This window comes from Artibeus jamaicensis, unplaced genomic scaffold (assembly GCF_021234435.1).
Source record: "Artibeus jamaicensis isolate MK-2021 breed Jamaican fruit bat unplaced genomic scaffold, CSHL_Jam_final scaffold_584, whole genome shotgun sequence".
Classification (NCBI taxonomy): Eukaryota; Metazoa; Chordata; class Mammalia; order Chiroptera; family Phyllostomidae; genus Artibeus; species Artibeus jamaicensis.
In genome coordinates, this window is record NW_026522048.1 from 3,419,962 (window position 1) to 3,431,252 (window position 11,291).

General features: G+C 34.7%; 1 pseudogene; it reads left to right on the top strand.

Annotated features, from left to right (window-relative positions):
• Nucleotides 1-5,121: 5,121 nt before the first annotated feature.
• Nucleotides 5,122-9,988, top strand: LOC119050668 (importin subunit alpha-1-like; annotated as a pseudogene).
• The last annotated feature ends 1,303 nt before the right edge of the window (nucleotides 9,989-11,291 follow it).

Below are 11,291 nucleotides of genomic sequence, written 5' to 3' on the forward strand. Positions count from 1 at the left end.
CAGTTTTGTTTTCCTTTATAAGAAAATTCAAAAGGTAAACAGACATATTAATTTTTTAAAGTTTATTTGGGCAAAAATTAATTGGAATTGGACACATTCATTGCAGCAGGTAGAAAGGATCTCTGAAGAGCTGTTCAAATGAAAAAACAAGCAGAAGAGAACAGGAACAAGGAAGTTATACACACTAGGCAAAAAAGCAGGTTGGTTATTCTGAAATTACTTTCCTTGAGAGAATGGCAGGGGTCTAACAGACAGATTGTTTAACTAAGACTGATCAGGTGATTCCTGACTGACTCGTTTAAGATGCCATTTCTGAGACAGCTGAAACTGTAATTGTCTCCATTTCCTGGTGTGGGGTTTAGCATAAGTTGTCCTTTTGGTTGTCCAGTTTTTAACACCTTTATGATTTACATATAATGTCATGCTTAAAAGAACTATGTCATCACAACTATATTAAAATATTTAGTGCATTTTCATATGTTTCTGACCTTATTACATGTTTTCCTTTTCAAGTTTTTTAGGGGGAAGCCTGCAAAAAAGATACAGCTGTATAATATTTTTCCAGATGACTAGTTGAATTTGTAAACATTCTTTATTGATTTCCCATTCCCCCATCTATTTGGAATAGGTATTTTCTAAATTTCCAATTTAACCTGTCCATCTATGAACACTGTTTCCTTGATCCATTTTTCTAGTATTTCTCTAATTGTGCTTTTTTTTATTAGAGAAGATGTAATCTCAGCCTAAATTATTGGAGATAATATTTTCTCTGTCGATTGAAAACCTGCTTAAAGTGGAGAATCATTAAAAAATAATACCCTAAATATTTTAATTAAAAACATGAATGCACATTTATTTACTGTTTTCTTGAATTAGGTTTCAGGCATTTTCTTTGACTGTAGTTCTGTTAATTTTTTTGTTATCGTGTTTGCATTAATGATGCTTATATTTTTCTCTTAAATGCAACAAGATCCCAAAGATATTTGTGCATAATCTGTGAATTCTTCTAGCTTTTTATAGTTTTTGTACTAATATGTTACAATTTTCTTATCCACATTTGCTCAAAAGACTGTTTTCAGCAATTTACTTTTATTGCATTTTTCTAAAACATTTAATTTAGTTTTAACATAAACAAGCTTATTTTTGAGCACTCACTTCATGGGTTTATGTAATATTTAATTAAAGTAGGTAATTATTTGGAATAGGCAGGCATAAACAGGTCATAGTTTTTAGTTGTAGCTCTGAGAAAGAACAAACTCAACCATGGGAACTGATGCTAGAGTGTAGCCGATTGGTTGTGTTTTCAGTGTGCAGACGGCACTGGATGCCTCATCATGTCTCATAGTGAAGATAGAGTCAAATTGGCAGATTAGTTAAGGGAAGGATAATTGTACTTGTATTGCAATCATCTGGGAATCTTGTTATAAAAATGCATATTTCCACAGCTTAACCCTGACCTAGAAAACCAGAATTTTTATGTTTGGCCCACAGGGAAATTTCAGAGTTAACATGCACCTTAGGTAGTTAGTTCTTCTGCATTATTTGAGAGCCATGGGTATATTACTTTGCTTCTACCCAGCTGTTCCAATTTATGTATCTCTATTATATTTTAATATTATTTTGAGCTCCTTCATCAATTTTATTTTTTCTTGACCAGTTCTGCATATTATTTTAACAGTTTAAAACTGTTTTCTGTTAAATTATTGTGCTTCAATTTAGTATTGATTCAATAGATTAACTTAGAGAGTACCTTTACAGTGTGAAATGTTGGTTTTCACAAACAAGTTATGTGTTTTCACTTTTTCAAGGCTTTCTAACATGCCTCAATAAGGTTTTAAAGTTTTCTTTCTATAAGACTTACACAGTTCTTGTTAGGTTTCTTCCTAAAAGTTTTATCTTACTTTGTTATTTCTATTGAAAATAATATCTACTTATTCATTAAATGTTGTAACTCACTTTGGTTTATATATTGTAAAGCTGTTGCTTTTATATTTTGGTTTTGTAATTAGTTTCCTGGTCCACTTTTTTATTGTTTCTAATAGGTTTTTATTTCATTTCTTGTTTTCTAAATATGTCATATTTACTGCAAACAATAATTAGTCTTTTTCTTCTTATTGTTTTTATTTCTCATTTCTCTTTCCAAATGCACTGACTTTTAGAATGGCACTCTGCTGTTCTGCAATATGGAACTGGTTCCCCCTGGGGATCTTATTTATTTTTCCTGTCCCTGGCTCATGTACACAAACAACTCTTACCAGTCTAAGTAAATGATGCTATGACCTTTCAGAGCTGCACCATTTACTTTGGGATATGACTTAAATAGCATTAAACCTACATAGTAATTACAGAAGACTCTTAATGTGTTATCATCTCAGCTGGGTGCATAGTGTGGTTTTGTAGTTATTCCACAGTCCTGTCTCAGATTCTCAGTGAAATTTTATAGATTTTTCATATACGTTCAGCATATTTTATCTTAAGGTTACTTTTATGTATTTAATACTTTTTGTCAGCAATTTTGAATTGTTTATATTCTAATTAAAATGTCTATTTTGTTTGTTCTGTCTAGGTTATGTAATACTAATATTTTTATGCTTATTTAGTATATACCTTTGTATTTAACTCATTAGTTTTACAATTTTTTTTCTTAGAAGGGTATTTTTTAATTTGTTGGGAAATAACCCTTATTAAGAATTGGACTGGCTTTTCATTTGTCCTTTATATTATTCATTGGGCAAGGGTCCCACAATGTCTCATTTTATAAAAGTGATGATACTAGGTAAAACCTCCTGATTTTAATGGGGATTTCTTAGTGTTTCACTCTTAATTATGAGGTTGTAGGTTTTTTAAAATTAATACCTGTTTTCACTCTTTTTAATTTAATAATTGAAATGCTTACTACTATTAATTTTCATTTTATTATAACTTTGGCTATAAACCATATACTTTGGTAGTTAACTTACCAGCAGCTATTATATTCATCCAAGAATTAAAGAGAATCTAGAAAATAGTGCTTTATTTAAAGAAATCTCTATCTTTCATCTACTCTTTATTATTGGATTTTTCTTCCTGAATGTTATTGTCAACATAATAATGACCATGTTATCATTAGCATACACCTGATATTGATTTTTTCCCATGTATTTAGAGAAAGGAGCCTTTACCCTTTTGCACCCATAGTTAGAAAAACTAGTTGTTGCTCTAAAATAATTACATATTAATCCATTGTAAGCTCTTATGATTTTTAATACAGAAGTTTCGTTCCCACTCAGGGCTTAAAAAGTCACCCCGATGACTTTGCTTTAATTTCTAGATCAAGATCAGCTTTCTGGTAATAATTATATGATATCACTTCTATTCAAATTCCACTGATCAAAGCAGGTCATATGGCCAAGCCCAAATGGGGCGGAAAAGTATTTATACTTTTCCTCCTCCACAAGGAAGAGGAAAGAAAGGAAGAATTTTTAAACACTAGTCAAATCTAAGCAATAATGGAACAAATTCTTTACTTAGATTTTTCTTTCCTGATCTTTCTAAATTACAAAGGTGTGAGACCAAGAGGGCTGAACTTGAAGGGTTAGTTAAGGTCCAGAGTACAATGAGTTAGTTACCTGCTTTACATAAACTAACTGACTAGAATAATTTCTACCATATTGTTCAGCAGGAGGAGAGAGTTGAAAGGAATTAGGGCAAGGATCCTAGCTGAAGGAACCAGGATAAATATTAGTTTATAAACACAGGTATGAACAAAACACACATTTCTCTATTTTTATAAATTAAACTATATTAGGTTCTGAGTTCCTACATCACTCTGGGATTTACATCACAACCATATTTCATGTTTTCCCATTCTCTCACCAAAGATTACAAACAATCTGGGAGGTTCTTTGTTTACCAAGCCCTCAAAATTTCTCTAGAAATCCTTATTCTCTCACAAGCATAGAAAAGAGTCAGGAAGAATATACAAGTGGTGAACACTACAGTTATCCCTATGTATCCCAGGGGATAGGTTCTAGGACCCCCGGAGGATACCAAAATTTACAGATGCTTAAGTTCTTTCTATAAATGGTATAGTACTTGCATATAACCTATATAACACACTTCTGTATATTTTAAATCAGCTCTAGATTACTTACAATACCTAATGCAATGTAAATGCTATGTAAATAGTTGTTGTATTGTTTAGGTATAAATTTTCTGGAATTTTTTTTAGAATATTTTTGGTTTGTAGTTGGTTGAGATATAGAGCCCATGGATATGGTGGGGGGCTGACTGTAGTTACATTTAGGTTGATGGCACACAGGTGGAAGATGGGATTGGAGGAGGGAGGTATCACCTTTTCTTTTTCTATGTTTGTATGTATCCGTGGTGAATTTATGAGTAATTTTATTATCATATTTGTTTTGGTATTTTTCAAGTAAAAAATCAAGATAAACATAGCACTAATTATATAGTTGTTATAAATATTAAATGAATAATTCATATTGAAAAGTTTATCCCAGTCTCTGCCTCATAGTAAACTCTCTTAACCTAGTATTCAAGATTATTCTATTGTTAACATGGTTACATTAGAAATTATATTTCCCAGATTCTTTGTCCTGGGGTTCTACCAGATCAGCCTTGGCTAAAAGTGAAATTGCATGATATTAGACAAAGTGAAGCTGAAGCTATGCTCTGAAGATCATTGTGGGTTAGATAATGAATACTGGCTCAGTTGGGGACAGGATTTATTTTGTCCTTGCTCTTGCCCACACCATGTCTAGAATCCCTCCAACTATCCACCTTCCTCACCTACAACAGTTCAGCCCACCACAACTTGATTATGAACTCACAAAAGTGGTAATCACAGAAAGTCAAGGTCTTTTGAAAAGCTTTACTAGCTCCTCTTACTAGAACATTTCCAAGAGCCAGATGTTTCAGGCTTCCTCCATATCTCTCTTCAAGCTTTAGCTCATTCAATTGTATCAGGACTCACTCATGAATATTCTTTGACTCTTCAACTCGTTTTTCAGAATTTTACTTCCCTAGCCTCTTCTACAGTTATGTGAAGTATAATTCCACAATGTTCACTGTGGAGCTGTGGACCCGATTAAGCCATAATAGATAAAGTTATTGGTATCAGAAATGGTTTTAAGGTTACAAAAGTTTAGGACTGAGAGTCTGGAATTGCTTCTCTGGTACTATCAGTTTAAAGGCATTGATGAACTCTCCATCAGATGGTAAAGGATCACTGGTAAAAAAAAACAGTTAAATTCCCACCTGTGAACACCTATACCATAGTGACTATAGAAGTTTTGTCTTTTTGTATGGCCAAGTACTTGCTACAAAAGAACATTTTAGTGTAAATAAAGAGTATAATTGGGTTAATTATTTCTTCTTAGTATGCTGAAAAACTCATGAAAAAAAATTCGTGCCCTCAGAGCTTTAAATTTCCAGGTCAAGGATATAGAACCAGTTTCTATAGTTTCTCTAAAATAATTGCTTATCTCTTGAATCTGTGGTGTGGATTTTTGAAAAGGAAATCCAAAATCTAATTCTGCATGTGTCTGAATTACAATAAAAATTCAATGTACAATCTCATAAGGTATCTTTTAAAAATATTTAGAGCAGCAGTGAGAAAGGATTGGGACACTGAAAATTGAGTTGGGGATTGATGGCAGATTCCAGTGAAATAGGTTACCTTGAACCCATAAAATAAGTTGAGTTTTTTTCTGTAGCAAAAGTATGACTTCCTATCTGATCTGTGGAGTTTAATCTCTCTCGCCTTTAAAAACTGTAAGAGTCTTCCCTGTTATAGTTGCATTGTAGGAGATTGTTGATCTTTTTAAGGACTTACCCTTATCACCTCTCATTGCTTGATCTATGGCCAGACTTAAGATCTGGCAGGCTCCAGAGGTCAGACACAAAGTTTCAACAATGAGACAATGTCATAAACACCTAAAGACTTGCAAGATTTTGCCCATTTACATCAACAAATGCCTGAAGAATATGTGTGAGAACGGATCCCAAGGGAATGTGAGAATGGAAGGAATGTGCTATTTAATTTGGTATAAGTCGACATGGATACTCTAAGCAGAGATGCTGGATTCACTGTGTTCGCTTGAGTATGTAGGAATGGCTTTAAGAGTTTGTTTTGTGATTCTCTGATATCTGGACCTAAAATTGGACTATATGGAAATAAACTTAAAATACCAGCATTTCCATGGAATAATGTGGAGAAAGTTCTCAAAAAGTTCAGAGACATCAGAGCACTACATGGATTTATATAAGATCTACTTGCCAACTTCTTAAGTATATCCTTTGGGTAGGTCATATAGATGTCCATTCTCCTAAACTTTGAGAAATATACAAACAAAGAGAGCACTGACATTTTTCAGGAGCTCAATGGTGTTTTCTGTATGCATTTATGACAGGGGGAAATGCTGCCTTAAACTGGACTATCTGAATTAAATGAAGATGATGTTGCCTCAGTAAATCAGGGACAAAGTAGTGGCATTTATTTGCCACAAATGATGAGAAGAGATTAGGTAACCATAATAGGTCAAAGCAGTATGTTTTTACATGCTGAGGTGTTTGGCATTGGTCAAAAGACATACGCAGCAACTGGTACAACCTTTAAATTGATTCCTTGCCCTGTAGAGTAAGAATGTTCTTAATGGTGCAATAAAATGAGGTATGCCTGTGATAGTAGAACTCAATTACCCACTTTCTAAAATCTTTGCATTTTTACTTACAACTGCATAGCACATAGCAAAAGATTCTTCCTGTCTTTGAAAAGAAATCAAAGCTTTCATGTCAGGCATTCAAAACTTGGGAACCTGCTATGAGAGAATCACATCAGCTACCATAAGAAAATATCCTCTGCCAAGTAAGATTCCATCCACATAATTGAATGATCATGAAAAGCCATGATTAGTAATACCAAATGTATTTGAAACTGTTTCTTATCTATTATATTTCTGAAAAAATGATTTATAATTCAGAATTCACTGACTTCGAAAGCTCATTTGAGGGTCTTGAAAAAGATTCAAGGGATGGATTTACTAATATTTCACAGGCATTGATGCTTAAATAAAATTCATATAGAATTTGGCATGAGCGCGGACATCCATATGTATTTAGCAGACTCTGGATATATAATTAATATGAATATCCTGTGATTGTTATTCTTTTAATAAATACTGCAAATTCGTGTTGAAAATAAGTGAAAGAAAAACTAATCTTTGTATTTGAAACATGCTGGCTCTGTAAACTCCGTATCTTCAGAGTGCACATGAAGAAACAAACACTGGCATAAGATAAACTTATACCCCCACCTGAAACAGAACACATTAAATCACACCAGTATAAATTATTCTTGTTCATTGTATAAATTAAGAATTAGTGGAAATACAATCATTATATATATAATATCATAATAAAATATATTAAGACACATCAAGATTTCTGTCACCAAGGCATTGGTTTCACATGGAGTCATAATTAATTCATGTTCTGTCTCTTCTGTGTGCAGAGAAAAGTACATAAATAAGGAAAGTTTTCATTCACAATGCCTCTTCTGCCATCTTTCAAATGAAATGAAACCAAAGCAAGCACACTACAAAATTTGATTCAAAAGAAACTTCAGACACTGAAGCCATTAAGCACGCATTTCCTAAATAAAAAATGAGTTGTCTGCAAGCTGTCTTGACATGGTCTGCAAAGTCTCACTGCATAAAACAGCAGCTCAGCAGATTGTCAGAGAGCTCCTGAGATAAATGAAACCCAAATCAAGCTTTTCCCTTCCTGTCTTTTTACTTTAGCTTCATTTTGACAGAAGAAAAATGCTTCTCTACTCCAAGTAAGATCCCAGCATATGGCCATACAGCACCTGGGCATTGCCTTTCCATTTGGAATAGGCTTTTGAAAACTGGCAAGTAGTGAACTGACTGTAGGCAAAAGGTGCATGATTAATCATTCATTTGGGAGTTTAAAAATTAATTACTTGACCACATGGTGTTTGAGCTGATCAGTGTTGGACATTTGCAAAGCTACCGAACCGTAGCCTGTCTGCCCTTGCACCATCTCTTGTGAAGAGCCTGAGCCAGCTGTGTAGCTATTTCCCTCTGTCTCATAACCACATCCACAAATGGCAATGCTAGATCACCAGCTGCCTGCCTTAACAGATTTAAGAACGAGAGGAAAGACAGTACAGAAATGAGATGTTGGCGAATAGAAGTTAATGTGGAGCTGAGAAAAGCTAAGAAGGATTAACAGATGCTGAAAAGGAGAAATGTAAGCTCGTTTCCTGATGGTGCTACTTCTCCACTACAGTAAAAGTGCAACAACCAGGGCACTATAAATTAGTCTGTTGAGGACACTGTCTAAGGCATAAATAGCAACAACTTGGAAAGCCAGCTCCAAGATACTCAGGCTACAAGGAAACTGTTTTCTAGGCAAAAAGAGCCACCCAAAGACAACATAATCCAGGCTGATTGGATTCCAAAATTTGTGTTCTTCTTGGACGGTACAGACTGTAATCCCATTCAGTTTGAACCTGCCTGGGCCCTCACTAACATTGCTTCTGGGACATTGGAACAGACCAAGGGTGTAGTAGATGGAGGTGCCATCCTGGCATTCATTTCTCTGTTGGCATCTTCCCATGCTCATATCAGTGAACTAGCTGTAGGGACTGTAGGAAACATCACAGGTGATGGCTCAGTTTTCTGAGACTTGGTTATCAAGTATGGTGCAGTTGATCCACTGTTGGCTTTTGTTGCAGTTCCTGATATGTCATCTTTAGCATGTGGTTACTTATGTGATCTTACCTGGACATTTTCAAACCTTTGTTACAACAAGAATCCTGCATGCCCATTAGACGCTGTTAAGCAGATTCTTCCTACTTTAGTTTGTCTCCTGCATCATGATGACCCAGAAGTATTATAAGCAGGTAGCTGCTGGCCCATTTTCTACCTTTCTGTTGGTCCAAATGGGTGGATTGAAAACAGGAACTGTGCCCTGGCTGGTGTGGCTCAGTGGACTGAGTGGGGGATACGAACCAGAGAGTCACCAGTTTGATTCCCAGTCAGGGCACATGCCTCGGTTGCAGGCCAGTTCCCCAGTGGGGGCCACATGACAGGCAACCACACGTTGAAGTTTCTCTCCCTTTCTCCCTGCTTTCTCCTATCTCTAAAAATAAATTAATAAAATCTTGAAAAAAAAAAAGAAAACAGGAACTGTGCCCTAATTTGTGAAGCTCCTGGGAGCTACTCAATTGCCAACTGTGACTCCCGCATGAAGAGCCATAGGACATATTGTCACCGGGACAGATGAACAGACTCAGGCTGTTATAGGTGCGGGAGCACTTGCCATATTTCCCAGCCTACTAATGAACTCTAAGACTAATATCCAGAAGGAAATTACATGGGCAATGTCCAACATCACAGCTGGCCCCCAGGATCAGATACAGCAAGTAGTGAATCATGGATTAGTCCCATTCCTCTTTGTTGTTCTCCCTAAGGCAGATTTTAAAACACAAAAGGAAGCTGTATGGGCTGTGACCAACTAGACACGTGGCGGAACAGTTAAAAAGATTGTATAACTTGTTCGTTGTCGGATAATAGAACCATTGATGAACCTCTTACTAAAATCACTCTAGTTGTTCTGGATGCCATTTATAATTGTCTTCCAAACTGCTGAGAAATGAGGTGAAACTGAGAAACTTAGTATTATGGTTGAATAATGTGGAGGTCTGGACAAAATAGAAGCTCTACAAAACTATGAAAATGAATCTGTATACAAAGTTTCATTAAACTTGATTGAGAAGTAGTTCTCTTTAGGGGAAGAGGAAGATCAAAAGGTTGTGCCAGAAACTACCTCTGATGGCTATAGGTTCCAAGTTCAGGATGGCACTTCTGGGACCTTCAAATTTTACATTGTGCAACTGAGCCATAAAATGTCATTTGTTGTGTACTATGTTTGGTATAAGTTTGTCTTACTGTCTCTCTCCTAAGAACTCTTTCAAAATGTGGTTTGTTATTGTAGCACTTTTTACAATGAAAGTATACTTGAACAGTTCTGAACTGTACCCACTGTATAAAACTTCTCCTCTCAATGGGTTTCTTATTCTATATGACATTTTATATCTTACATGCCCTGTAAATATAGAATAAGTTCTAACACTAAAGAAGTACTTTAATTAGATATATCAACTTCTGGAAATTAAAACTTAAAAATTTAAACAAATTTCAGAAAAGATTTTAGAACAATTTTAGTTGTTGAGAGCAAAGACTATGGAATTGGACAGTTGGGTTTGAATTCTCTTTGTGCATATACTATATTTGGATTTGAACAACATATGTGACTTGTCTGGGATTCATTTATTTATATTTAACAGGAGTAATGGAGGTACTTACTTCATAGAGCTGTATTAAGAGTTAAATTATTTACTATACATTTTATTTAAATAATATGTTTTTTAAAAAGTTCATGCCATGTAGCAGATTTTATATGATATCTCTAAGGTGGTAATTATTATTATAGTTTTTGCCTATTTTTCAATTCTTAGGTATTTTCTGTAACTCTTGCCACTATAGCCAACTGAGTATTATAAGCCATATTCTATCATTATCACATTCTGTATATCTCTTTCTAGATTTCTGGACCTCTGATAAGAAATTGTGTATATCCAGAGAGATGAGATGGGATGGAGAGTGAGTAAGAGTGGGTGCCTCTAGCTTTTGAAAGAATTAAAAAAGAAAAAAAAAATTCTCTTTCTGTTTCTTAATACTGCTCATAGGTAAAACTGTGAAATTAACAGATTGTTTTAGATTTCCTTGTGTTGGTTGCTGCTCCTTGCTATAACTGTGCAACCAGGTTTGAGATACTCCTGACTTCATAGAGCCTGTTATGATGATTTCAGCATATTGACACAATGGTCCATGCTCTGCAATTTTCCTTTTTTCTTTATTTGCTACCACTCTATTCCCAGGGAAACAGACCCAAGTTCCCAATGTCTCATCATCTTGCTGTCTCTTAGGTAATGATGGATTATAGTGTGCTTATCAAAAAATGAATCTTACCTGGAACATCAACAAATATATTACTCTCTCTAAAGATTGCCTCAACCTCTCTCCTTTTGTATTTTTCTTTTCATATATGAATCATGTATTAACAATTTTTATATTAATTTTGCATTAATTTTAAGGCCCAGTATGGTTTGTATGTAAAAGATAATACTTAATCATACACATTTGAATAAATGTCTAAGTTTGGCTTAGATGTTGCTTAGTCATTCTTGAACCTAGAGGTTGAAT